Consider the following 13,199-nt stretch of genomic DNA (forward strand, 5'->3'; position numbering starts at 1 on the left):
CCATGCTCCGGCGCAGGGTTATTTTTAACCACGGAGAAAAAACCATCGAACTTTCAAATTTTAACTAAAAGTTAAACGAATAGTTGGAATGGTTCACAGCCTTAGTTTCTGATTATAAAGTTACGCAATACAGTATCCGCTTATCCGCTTATCCGGACCTCGCAAATCCGACGACTCGTTGATCCGGATCTCGCTTGTTCGGAATTTTCCGGATTAAAAACACCCATTTAAACACATTATGCTGTCAGTTTTTAAATTTGTGCTGTGATTTTGTTTTGGTTCATTTGTATGGATTTGACAGTCCGATTAACGAGAGAAACCCCCGCTGATCCGACAAATGTATGGTCGGACTATCAGGGTCACTGCGTCACTTTTAAGTTTAATTTGATTTTAATTCGCGAATCGGACCAAAGCCTTAGATACAGTACATTATCGTTTTTTTTTCAACAGAATGGAGAATAAGAAATTGTATAGAGAAACAATATTGCTTTTCTCACTGAAGAATAGACTACCGTGCAAATATGTCGAAGCACCAAAACATATGCTCACACGTCCAATTGTATAGAAATTAGCCAAAGCACAATTCAAAATATTATTCTTGCATCTTTTTCCACACCCCAAAAAGCTCTTTCTTGAAGTGGGGAAACTGCGGTGGGAGAATATTTTGGTGGGACAATATTTTTTGCATGGGAGTCAAACAAGTGAAGCCAAAATTTTCTATTGTGCCGGAGCCAAACATTGAAGATTGTGGTTATGTTCGTTTTAGATCTTATATTGAGAAGTATTGTTATTATTTGGGGAAAAAATAAAAATAAACTTAGTTTGAATTTTGCATTCTTTTTAACAAATATATTATGTATACCATTAACGATTCGACGGAGGCTGATTGAGGTAATCAAGATCTGAGTGTTTATCTTGGGATGCATAATATGCATTGGCGTAAATAAGGGGGGGCCAGGGGGGGCTTAGCCCTCCCTAGAAAAAAAAATAGCCCCCCCTAGGATTTGATAAGTTAGTTAGCAGTGATATCAGTTTTCAACATATAGCATAATGAATTACCGAAAAAATTTGAAGACTAAAGAGTTATCTCTCATATTCACTCTATCATACTTGAGGAAATGAGTGGAAGAAAAATTAGCTTGTTTCTGAATTCAGAGAAAGATTCCCATTAGCATCCGAGAAGGATTCTCATCAGAATCCGAGAAGAATTCTCACTTCAATCTCTAAAGAATTCTTTTCGGATTCATCGAAGTATTCCAATCGTAATCCAGAAGAATTCCTACTGGATTCTTTCCAGTACCGTGGACCCTCGATAATTTGAACGGTACCTCATTCAAATTAACGGGGTTCATTTTTAATTTGAACTTCTGGTTACTCTATTTGCATTAGAAAAACTGGTTTCTGGCTGCTCTCTTGGCTGGTTTGTTTTGATTCTGCATTCCGTTTCACGATGTTCCATTTTTCTTTTCTCGATTCCACGTGTTAAATGACGTTTGAACCATTTTTAATTCGAACGATGTTCAAACGAACGGGGTTCAAATTAAAAAGTGTTCAGATTAAAAGCGGTCATATTACCGGGGGTCCACGGTATTGTTAAGCAATACCCTTGAGAATCTGTGAAAAATACCCTACCCTTGGAGGATTTGCTTTAGAATCTCTCGTTGATTTGCTCCGGAATATCTCCAGATTCGTTTTAAGATTGGTTTAGGAATTCCTTGACAAATCAGAATCCTTCGTCGATTTGCTTCGTAATCCTTTGAAGATTTAATTCGGAGTCTCTCAACGTTTTGCAAATGATCTGCGTTGGGATCTCTAGACGATAAAGAATCCGGCTGACGATAAGCTTCGGAATCCCGCGAAGAATTGCTTCAAAATCATTCGACGTTTCGTTTCGGAATACATCGACGGTTTGCTTCAGAATTTCTCATAGATTTTGTTCAGAGTCCCTTAACGATTTTTTTTTTGAACCATTCGACGATTTGCTTCGAAATCCTTTGATGATTTGCATCGGAATCCCTCAAAGATTTGCTTCAACATCCTTGGAGAATTCCCTTCGGGATCGCTGGAGGATTCTTTTCGAAATAACTGAAGGATTAATTCGGAGTCGCTCGACGATTTGCTTCGAAGTCCTTCGACGGATTGCTTCGGGATCCTTCGACGATATGCGTCTTCATCCCTGGAACATTGCTCATGAAATACCTGGAACCATCATATTGGAATTCCTGGAGGGTTTTCGACGAAATCCCTGGAATATTCCCCTTCAAATTCCTGAAATATTCCCGTCGAAATTCCTGGAGGGTGAAGGATCCCTGGTACATTCTCGTCGGAATACTTGAAATTTTTCCGTTGGAATTCCTTAAACATTCCCTCCGAAATCTCTGGTGGATTCCTTTTATGATCCCTGGAGGCTCCCATCGGTATTCTTGAAGGATTCATATCGAAATATCTAGAGATTCCCGTCGGAGTCCCTGGAACATTCCAGTCAGGATCACTAAAGAATTCTCATCAGAATTCTTGGAAGATTCTCGGCGGAATCCATGGAAAGTTGTACTATTTTTTTTTTCATTTGAGATAGATAGAATATTTATGAAGTATGCAAATATATCCACTGCCTGACGCTAGCCGAGCGCAATTAAACATAGACTGTGAGTTGTTGCTCACACGTGCACACGTGCACGTGCTTGAGAAAAGAGAATAATATGAATGAGTGTGATGGATCCACAATTGCCTTAGGTGTTTGGACTGCATTTGTCACATTACCGCTGATAACTTGATGAGATGTTAAAATGTTCGAGAATTTTCAAAAAGAGGGTCAATTTCGAGAAAAAATATAAAGGGGCTATAGCCCCCCCCCTTGGCATCCGAGATAGTTACGCCAATGATAATATGTGAATAGTAACAACAAAACTACATATCGTTTTCAATTATGCGGGATTACCGAGAAAATTGGTGTTGGGGATTCTGGAAAACTCAATATTGTCGCGCTTATCTTTTTTTAGAGTGCTGCGGCGGTCTTACACTCGCAGGCTCGACTGCGAAGGTAAACGTCAAGATAGCCGCCGTGTTAAAATATAGGCAGAACTTTCCCGCTCAAAACAAAACCACGTGCTTTTCGCGAAATGACAGCAGTGTTCGATTGTATTAGTGAGAGCCAACCGGAGTCACTGAATACATGGAGAGTGTTTATCATGGCAAGTGCATACGATGGGTAAGATTTTTATTTGCTCTGTCGTGTTTAGTGACCGTTGCGATTACCTGAGAAGAAACCAGCAGGAAGCCGCAGTATTCTATTTTATCTCGAGATGCATAATAAATAAAAGGTCAAAGCAAAACATTTTTTTCTCTTTTCTTTGGGTGTACTGCATGCTCCCTGCAACTGAAAACTATATGAAAAATGATTTTTGTCAGCCCGACAAGTGACAGTCCTGTCAGTTTTTGTTGCGCGAAGTTGGGGAGTGTGCGTGATTTGTGTTCGTTTTTCATGTGCGGAAGCAGCAGGAGACCGTTTGCCTCTCATCATCGTCATCGGGTTCAGCTCAGCGTTCGTTATCTGCACCGTTCCGTATACCGAGTTCAAATTGAGTTTGTGTCTTAGCAGGTTCAGACCGTAAGTGCGCGTTTTGCAGCGGGTAATTATCCAATAAAAGGGGAAAAAATCAATTCCTATAGCAGCAGCAGCCAGCAGTGCAAATTTTATCAACTTTGAACACCAGTATCAGCGGCCGTTTTTCGTCCGGGGTGTGCCGTTTCGATTCCAAGGTCGCAGGAAAAATTCGTCGCGAGCAGATCGGTACCTACTTTGTGGTGGTGGCCTCCCGAGGTGTTTGTGCAAAAATCAATTCAATCAAAATAGTTCAGCGCAGTGTTCTATGTCCAGTTACTCTGGTTGATTAGTGGAGGAAGAAGAAAGAAAAGAGATTAATAGACGAAGAGAACGGTGGCCTGAAGACGAAGGGGAACAGTTTCAAGAAATCCGTAATCTTAAGTGTGGGTTGTTTTTTGTGCAGTTGCAGTGGCAGCATCATCGGTGGCAAAAAAGAATAAAATTGATCAATAGTGGTGTGCAGTTTTCTCGGGAGAGAGACAAAGATTTTCGGAAAATTGAATCATTTCCAGCAAACAAGACTGTTCTTGTGAGACTGAGAAGATCCGGTTGGACCTGATACGACCATATAATAGTCTAGATCTACACACCCGGTATCTCTGCGGGGGAGGCAATATAACGTAAGTACCACTGTGGACCAAACATTTTACATAAACGACTAATTTATTTGATTATGTTTATGGGCTGATAAAAATTACCCTTCGCAAGGATATTAAATTGCTATAGGTTTTATTCATCGTCTTCAAAGTATTTTCAAAGTGGCGTTTAAACGAAAAGTGTCGACCATGGGGCCGACGATATGTCCCTGCTTGGAGGTAGCTCAGTAGGATAGTCAAAGTGCATGTGCTTTTGTAGAAATCCGGGATCATAGCTGCGCACCGTCCACTGAAATCTTGATCTGAGCTAAAACTAATTTCATGTATCCACTAAAAACATTGCATTAAGACATTTATGCAAGGAATCATTAAAAAGTATCGGCTGAACTAGAGACGCAATGCACATTTTTGTGACAGTACAGTACATATACGTACGGGCACGATAAAGTGTAACAGAGGGGGACGTGGGTTAAACATGTTAACTTGTACCAGACGTCATATTTGAATCACCCCGAAGATTGCCCTAATTGGAGAAATACGTCAACAGTATTTTAGGATTTTTCAATTCCTGGAGCAAACATCGGCGTTAAATTGAGCTCAAGCTCAAAGTAGTCCAAATAACCCTATTTAAAAAAATGATTTTTAACTTTTAAGACATGATTTGTTTCGGATACTTGAGCGCTGCAATTAGGTTATGAAATTTCTAAAAAATAAGAATTTTCCATGCCCGCTTCTTATTCTAAGTCCTGACGTAATTATCGCACGACACCTTAAGAAAACTCCTGTTTTGATATTGCGTCCCAGGATATTGCTATCCGACTGAGCATGTGGGCGAAATGATTGTGCAAATCGTGAGTGAAGAAAGCTCACTATGGAAAGAACTGAGGATGGTAGCTAATAAAAAAAAAGGAATTTTCCTTCGTACATGGCTTTTTACATAATAGGGAAGATCCATTATTTACTTACCTTAATCCTTAATTACCTTCCTATGTCACACTTTTTGTATGAAGCATCTACAAATTTTGTATGGTTCGTCACACTTCAAAACCCCCCTTCCCCTCTAAGCGTTACGTAATTTATGGATGCTTCCAAACGCATGCATTCGTAAGAACAAAGTTACTCGAGAAGTGCACAATTTGCATGCCGTTTGTGAGCAGCAAACCGTTGGCAATAGGAAATAGGATTCCGCGGAGCGCAGACAAAAATGCTCAATCACGTAGGAGGATTATGCTGCCGTCATCGGAGGTACGCCTGTCTTGAATACTTCGAATGAATCTTTAGTATGAAGCTTTTCTTATTTCCATGTCCATTCATATACGTACAATCTGTGAATATGTAGGCGTGTGGCCCTTAGATACTAAGCGAACGGAAGCAACGAAAATAGACAGTGTTGATTATGTGCTTTTAATCTTTTTTAAATATTCAAAATCTTCAAAATTTAGATCTTCCGGGCAGAATCCTCATATTTAACATAATTAATAATGTTGAATATTTTAGCTTAGTTATGTAAAATTGAAGATTTTTAAATTCTGTTCGTTCGACATTCCATCTATCTCTTTGACTTTTTGTCCTTCGATATTTTGTCTTTCAACAAGTCCATCCTGGAATGCTTCTGATTTTCGAAAATCTTCACTGAGCTGCCAGCAGAAGGCACAGATCTATATCTTCAATAGTTTCAAGGAAGTATTACTAATTTCTTGGACTTTTTATTCACTTTCACAAATTTCTATTGGTCGTAGCGTAGTCGTAGCCTACCATGTTTTAAGTTACGTCCCATGTTTGAAATAATTCTCTAGGCTCAGCTTTTGCACGAATTTAAACAACTTTCAATAGGAAATAAAAGATCATCCCACGGAATGTAATTGGTTGAGGTGAAAAACCTTAATTTGATTGTTATCAACTACGCTTTCGCCCGCTGCCTAATGTAACTTGTTAGTTGGAAATCAGCTAACCTTAGTAACAGTGCCGTCGCCTGTGCACTAATACAAAAAATGAAAATTTTGATATTTTGGCAGCCCAATTGAAAAAAAATAATATTAGATTCGTTTTAACTAATCAAAATCTAGTTATTACATGCATTTCCGCATACCAATCCTTATATTTAAATCCAGCACACGGGTAGATCGTGGTTAGGGAAACGCCACTGCTTAGTACGGAAAAGCAAAAGGTTGTAAAGCGAAACTCCAAAGTAGAATAATTTTTTAGCTAGTGATCCGAAAGTTCTGAAATCTTGACAAGAAACAAGAGTTTTAAGGTGCAACAAAAATAACCCCACAAAAAAGTAGTGTGGGCTTCGTTACCGTGCGGTTCGCATCGTCAGTCGTCTAGTCGCATGTGCTATGGCCTATGGAATGTGGGTTCAATTCCCGCTGGTAAGAAGAAGACTTTTCTTGATACGAAAAACCCTCAACTGGTCCACTGGGTGTTATGTATCCTGTCCCCAGGTCTTGTCCGTTGTCTCATGCTAGGTGTTAAGTGTTCAGTCCTCTGATCGAAGATTGTGTTTATGTCTTTATATTGACCCAAAAGTGTAAATGCTCATAGAATAAATAAATTTACGTCTTTTGATGGCTTGGTATAGATTCTCCTAAAACGGGAGTGTATGGCCCATGAGTGAGTTCCAAGAGTTATTAATGTGTTCTCTAATTGAACGGCGAACTATAAATAGCCTTACATTGTCCAACGTCTATCTTGCGGTTGTGTCTTGTGCACAACCAGTCTGATTTTGCTAGAATATGACTGACTTGCGGTTACTTTCCGTTATGGGACTATTTGACTTAGAAAGGATTTTCAGTTTTGTAGAACAAAATCAAAATTACGTTCCTTTTTTCTCCTTGTTCGGATTTACCGGATAATTCCGTAGCAACTATTTTCAGCAGCTCAAACTGTAATTTACTTTAATTACTACTAGTCCAAATAACACATTCTGTTCTTACTTACATATATAGTTTTTTCTTGGAATCTCTTTCGGTTAGTGATGTAGACTTCCCCAACTTAGCTCGACCTGTTACAAACCTGGTTACAACCATCAACTACAACATTTTTAAATATAAAGGAATATTGTTCATAACTATCAGGCGTTATTTACTTACTTCTATAAATTCACAATTGAACGTTCAAGTTTTGTAGGGTTATTTACCACCTGCTATCTGACCTATGCTTATTGGTAAATGGTTATTTAATACAAAATAACTAGCGCAAAACAATATTCTACGCTAAAGATCTAGTTTCACTACTTTATTTAGCTTTATAATTCAATTTAACTTTATATTCCGCCATCACTTCATAATATCCAATCCTAGATTTTTCTGTTTTTGTTCCTATTCCTTCTCCCTACAAACTTATTCATAATTCACAACAATAGTTTCATTAGACTGTCGTTCTAAAAACCGTGTGGCCAACTTGTAAGCCTTCTTTACACCCCAGCCCATAACTCTGGTTCCGCTTCGTCGGTTCCTGATTTATCACCAATTTCAAGTACTGCAAGATTGGCTACTGCTCTTCTGAAAACACCTTTGTTTGTCCGAATCGTCGCTTACCGAACATTGCCGTCAGCTCCCTCGATCACTGCTTCGACTACTCCACGTGTCCAATTCTTCCGTAACTCTCCATCCACTACAAACACTAGATCTCCCACTGTCATAGTTCTATGTTGGTCATACCATTTGGTTCGACGATTTAAACTTGGTAAATATTCCTTGCACCATCTCTGCCATATTTTGTTAGCCAAATATTGTGCTCTCTTATGCAAATTCCGTAATGACACTGACAACTCCACATGTTCGGCCTGCTGATCTGCGTCCTTAGTCACACCCGCAAAAAAAAAATATTTGGTGTAATCAACAATCAATATGAAACTGGCGAATATTTTATGGTTCCAGTTTTGCAAGATATGGGCAATCCTCGGTACCCAGAAATGTCATTACGAATCAGTACGTAAGTTATTGACGACCCCATATTAGAACAAAGTTTAGCACTGCCGTCATGGCAACATTGTCGAATATTATTTTTCACCAAACAATAATAAGCTGGAAGCGGATATGCGCCTCCGTGGAATTTTGGCAAAAAGATTTATTCGTCTAATTCTATACATTTCTTTCTCATTGACCATTTATTTATTTTTTCAGATATATAATGCGAAGAAGCAATAATAAGCTATAATTGGATATGGAGCACGAGTACTCTGCGCACATTTTGCTTCCCAAAATGACTCTGTTGATGTGAAAATGTTGATTTATTAGGTCCCAAAAAGGCCTAAGCATCTAAAGCTTAGAGCGTCTTTTTTCTGGCAGTACGAAAATTTAATTCCATTGTAGCACGTTGAACTGTTCACGGCGTGCCGGCGATTTCTGAGTCCCTTGGATAAGTTCCTCAGTAGCTGCTCCAAATGCACTTCCTTACAGATATCAATGACCGGTAATTTATACATTTAAGCTATTACAAGGAATTTTCAAAACCATAAAAGGATATATTCCAAACTCCGAAATTTACTTAAATTCACAGATGAATAGTGATTTTAATTTTATTCACTTTCAATGATTGTTTAAAAGGCTACCAAGATCTAAAGCAATTTATCATTATACAAATATGGAATTTATAATAATGAGACCAGGTTTCATTAATCTATTTTATAATGATATATAAGTTGATCTGAAAAATGTGTTCTTAGTTCGTTCGTTCAGGACTTCTTTTAATGCATTATCAAGTTTTCATACTATGGGTCTATCATTAAAAGAATTTAGATTTTGAATCTTTAATTTTTCAAAAGCTCTTCTGTAAATGTTATAAGTTTTCATAGATCTACAAACCACAGACAATCTTTTGTTTAGGATGTAGACATAATGTGTGTTATGAATTCATTTATTATTGTGTTATTTTCAGTAAAGACATAAAACAGCTTATCCTGCGCCTTTTATTCCTATTGTTAGGAAAGTTTATTGGTTGATTGGTGAAACTGGCAACACGGAAAAGTTGTAGAATATTATAGTGAAAAATATGTTGGGAAAAAAGGTCCGCTAAATTATAATACTTTTTTTTTGTCTTTATTTAAGAGACTTGCAGCCCGAGGCTGGCTCAATAATAATACTAGAATGTAAGTAATAATGAATAATAAATAATATATTAAGGGTGATTTAATAAAACCAAAATATTACAGCAATGAAGCTGCACAACAGAAATGCTATCAATAGGTGATCGCTCGTGCATAGGTGGCACTCCCAAGCAAGCTCTCAGCACCCATCGTTCGGTATTCTGTATTAAAAAAAGAGTGTTTATAAGTTATGCAAATAATTATTTATTAATAGTATCTAAAGATGGCCAGAATAAGGTTCCATATATGTATTCCGTGAATTTAGTCAATTTAGTTGCTTGCAAATCCTTTACTGTGATATTCTGATAAATATGAAAGTCATTCCGCCAACCTGGTTCGAATAGGAAGATTGCTGCATGTAAAAAAACCTTAGGTTTTTTACACGAGTTTGATAATGGATTTTAATCTTGATTTTTCCAGGAATTCTGCAAAAGTATTTTCATGATTTATTTTGAAGGCATTTTCTTATCATCGATGAACATTATTTGATTCTATTCTAATTTTCAGAATTCATTCGAATGGATATTGCTAACCATCTGATGGAATCTCAAGTTATATCGGCAGGACCTGAATAGTTGTTGTTGTTTCACTTCGAATGTAATATATTCTTGTATGGCTTCTGTAAAGCATCCCAGGAAGATTAAAAATATAGTCTCAAACGCAATTCAATGAACGGTGACGGAAACGGAAAATTTAAAAGAAAATTTATGGGCTAACTGTCAATCTCAAAATTAAATAAGTTTCAAAGTAGGAAAGGAACCAAAACATGAAGTATTGAAAGCAGCAGAAATCCAAATCTGGAAGATGATGCGGGCAACTTTTTAAATGAAATGACCATCATGTAAAAAAACAAATATCCGCCAATAAACTAGCAAAGTTTATTGGAGAAGACAAGTTGTCTGTACAAGTCACGCTTGTGCTGAACCAAACTGAAGTTTTGCGCCTATACGCCGCACTGAAACTTGCTTCAACGGCCCGCGTGGGTGTACTTGACCTGAAGTATCCTTTCATCCAACTCCCTTTTAAATATATTCCTCGAATTCGGGATGTTGTACGGGAAAGGTCGTTTCAATTATTCAAACTGTACACGCAATACGTCCACTATCTCAACCACTTTTCTCTCCCGGATTGCAACCGGTCAGCTATATCGTAATTGACTACATCTGACCAATTTCCGTCGAAGTAAGACGGTTTTACGAAAACAAAATACGGGTCTAGGGACGATCGGTGATGTTCATTGGGAGTTCGTGTACGACTTGTCTATACAGACATGCATAGCTTGCATCCGCAGATACTCCGATAATGGACGGAATCTTGTCGGAGCAGAAAGTCTTTTCATGATAAATCGACCTAAAAGTATAAAGAGTATTTAATAAATTTAGAAACAAATAATATAATACGATATCTTCATTGTATTCCCAAATTCATCACCGACATCGACAGGAAAACGATAAACAAACAAATGCAATCATACCCATCTAGGATAGGATGTGACAATTCGATTGAGACAGCCTTGTTGTTTTTTAGTCGGTTGCTCTGACGAGGTGGTCGCCAGTGCAGCCAAATTAATTTGGTACAAAATCTTCCAGATATCATGTATCAAAACTTGATGTTTTTCTTTCCGTTCCATCCATTATTTATGTAAGAGAAGCAAAGACTAGCAGATAGAAGTTTTTTGCTAATTAAAAAAAGAGTTTAAGATCTAAAATGACAGAAAAGTGAATGATAATGCCTAAAATCAACAGTTTTAAATCTGTACAACCTTTGAGAATAATTTATAGGGCGTTTGCAGTTTAATATAAATTGATTTTGTGCCAAAAAACTCGAACTCAAACATTCACGTATATTGCTTAATACCAACTTTACAAACCAGCAACACGGCCAAACTAACAACATGCTGCCCTACGAAAAACGCGCCGCCGCCAATCGAAGTAATCGAATGTCATTTCCAACCAATCAGCAACCGGTACGATTGTGACAGAAAATCGGTACGATTTTTAATGACTACTTGTCGCATCCTATCCTAGATACCCATGACAACGGTAGAAAATTAGAACAAATTCAAATTCAAATCGAAGGATTGCTTAGTTTTACTGGGTACCGCTGGGTACTGACGAGCTTAGTACATTGGAACCTAGGATTGGAACCATAAAATGAGTACTAATTTGCACTGACCCCAACATCTTGATAATTATATCTATGGTGTAATTGCTTCAGCTTCAGATCCCTGAGAAGAATATGTCAATGGACGTGTATTGATCATATCCTCCGCTTCGGTCATGGTGGTAAGGAGTATTTCATCCGTCAATTTTCTGCCGTCATCCATTGCTTTCATCGCTTCCTTCACCGATCTCACCATTCTCTCCCAAACTCATGGGAGGGGAGCCTCGGGTGGAATGAAATTCCACTTGAATACCGGACTAGTGATGTTTTCGGCACATTCGATATCTAGGTTCTTTACTGCTTTGATCATCTCTTTCAGGGAATCAATATTCGAGCAACGCCTAACAATATACCCTTTGTCGTCAACAGAGTTTGTTACTGACAAACGCACCTAGCGACAAACCTTTATCAGAACCCGAACACAATATGACAAGAATCATTTGCCTTGCATGCTCTGATATTTCCGAGAATACGATGCTAATATCGTAATCATTGTTGGATTCTCGAATATTTCCATAAAAGCAGAAACTATGATAGCATAAAACCAAAATTTGCTCTAGAAATAATGCAAAATAACGGGATGAAAAGTTAGCAACAAGATTGTCTTTTTTTTTGTTGCTGACGGATCTTTGTCATTATTATGTCCGACAAAAACAAAGCTTTGTCGTTGGTTCTCTTTTATCGCTTGTTTCGCAAGCGCATTTCAGAAAAATTGATTCCCTGATCTCTTTATTTGCTCCCTTGAAATTTGTCCCATTGTCTGAAAAGAACTCGTCTGGTGACCCCCTTCGACAGATGAATCTTCTGATAGCCATCAAACAAGCTTGAGTGGTCAAACTATGCACAACCTCAATATGTACTGCCCTAACAGCTAGGCACGTGAACACGGCAATCCATCGCTTTTCGCTTCTTCGACCGACTGAGACAATTAAGGGGCCCAAGTAGTCAACACCAATTGAACAGAAAGGCCGCAATGGTGGTGTGACTCTTTGCGCTGGAAGGGGAGCCATCACCGGAATGTTTTGGCTTACATCGGTTAACGCGGCACCATGTACAGTCTTTTACGACCGATGCTATTACTGATCGAAGCTTCGGAATGTAAAACTGTTGACGTTGACGAACTTCATTGAATACTGTCTCCCGATTCGCATGGCCCAGCGTTTCTTGATAGCTCTGGATAATCATTATAGTTATGTCATGTCGTCGGGGCAGAATAATGTGAAATTTCTTGTCAAAGGGAACCCCAGCTGACACCGCTAATCTACCATTCATTCGACACTGTTATTGTCGATTATCGGACTCAGCTGATACAGCCAGCTCGACTTTTCAATGTGTATCATCGAGTTAGTATCTCGGTTTAATTCCAATATCTTTACCTCTTCTGGGAAACCTTCTCGCTGTGTCTGTTTCAACAAAATCTTCTCTCCAGCAAGGAGCTCTTCTTGACGTAAAGGATGTAACAAGAACTTTGGGCTACCGATAATGAATCTTTCTAGTGAAGTACTGGCCTTCGAAACTAAAATAAATTCCCACGACGTTTGATGAAACAGTACGCCGGCTTTCATTTCTTTCGGAACTTCAACTCCTGACTTTCTTAATTCTGGCCACGTACTTTCGGGTTCATACAGAAACTGTGGACCATTGAACCACAAACTGTTTGTTTCCAACGGTGGCCCTGCACCTCACTTTGTGACTACGTCAGCGATGTTTTTATCCGACGGAACATAACTCCAATCATTTGCCGTCG

At 38.4% G+C, this 13,199-nt stretch overlaps 1 protein-coding gene across 10 annotated transcripts in view; it reads left to right on the forward strand.

The window, feature by feature from the left end:
• The first annotated feature begins 3,439 nt into the window (after positions 1 to 3,439).
• LOC134202499 (endophilin-A-like) overlaps positions 3,440 to 13,199 on the forward strand; it is a 183,303-nt gene continuing 173,543 nt past the window's right edge. For 5 of the 10 annotated variants that reach the window (XM_062677489.1, XM_062677488.1, XM_062677487.1 and 2 more), the window contains exon 1: positions 3,442 to 4,224. The gene's annotated coding sequence lies outside the window, so the exon portion shown is untranslated. Of the gene's footprint in view, positions 4,225 to 13,199 lie in introns of all 10 variants that reach the window. The other 5 variants (XM_062677490.1, XM_062677491.1, XM_062677496.1 and 2 more) reach the window with 5 other exon arrangements.

The sequence above is a fragment of the Armigeres subalbatus genome, unplaced genomic scaffold (assembly GCF_024139115.2).
Source record: "Armigeres subalbatus isolate Guangzhou_Male unplaced genomic scaffold, GZ_Asu_2 Contig1246, whole genome shotgun sequence".
Lineage (NCBI taxonomy): Eukaryota > Metazoa > Arthropoda > Insecta > Diptera > Culicidae > Armigeres > Armigeres subalbatus.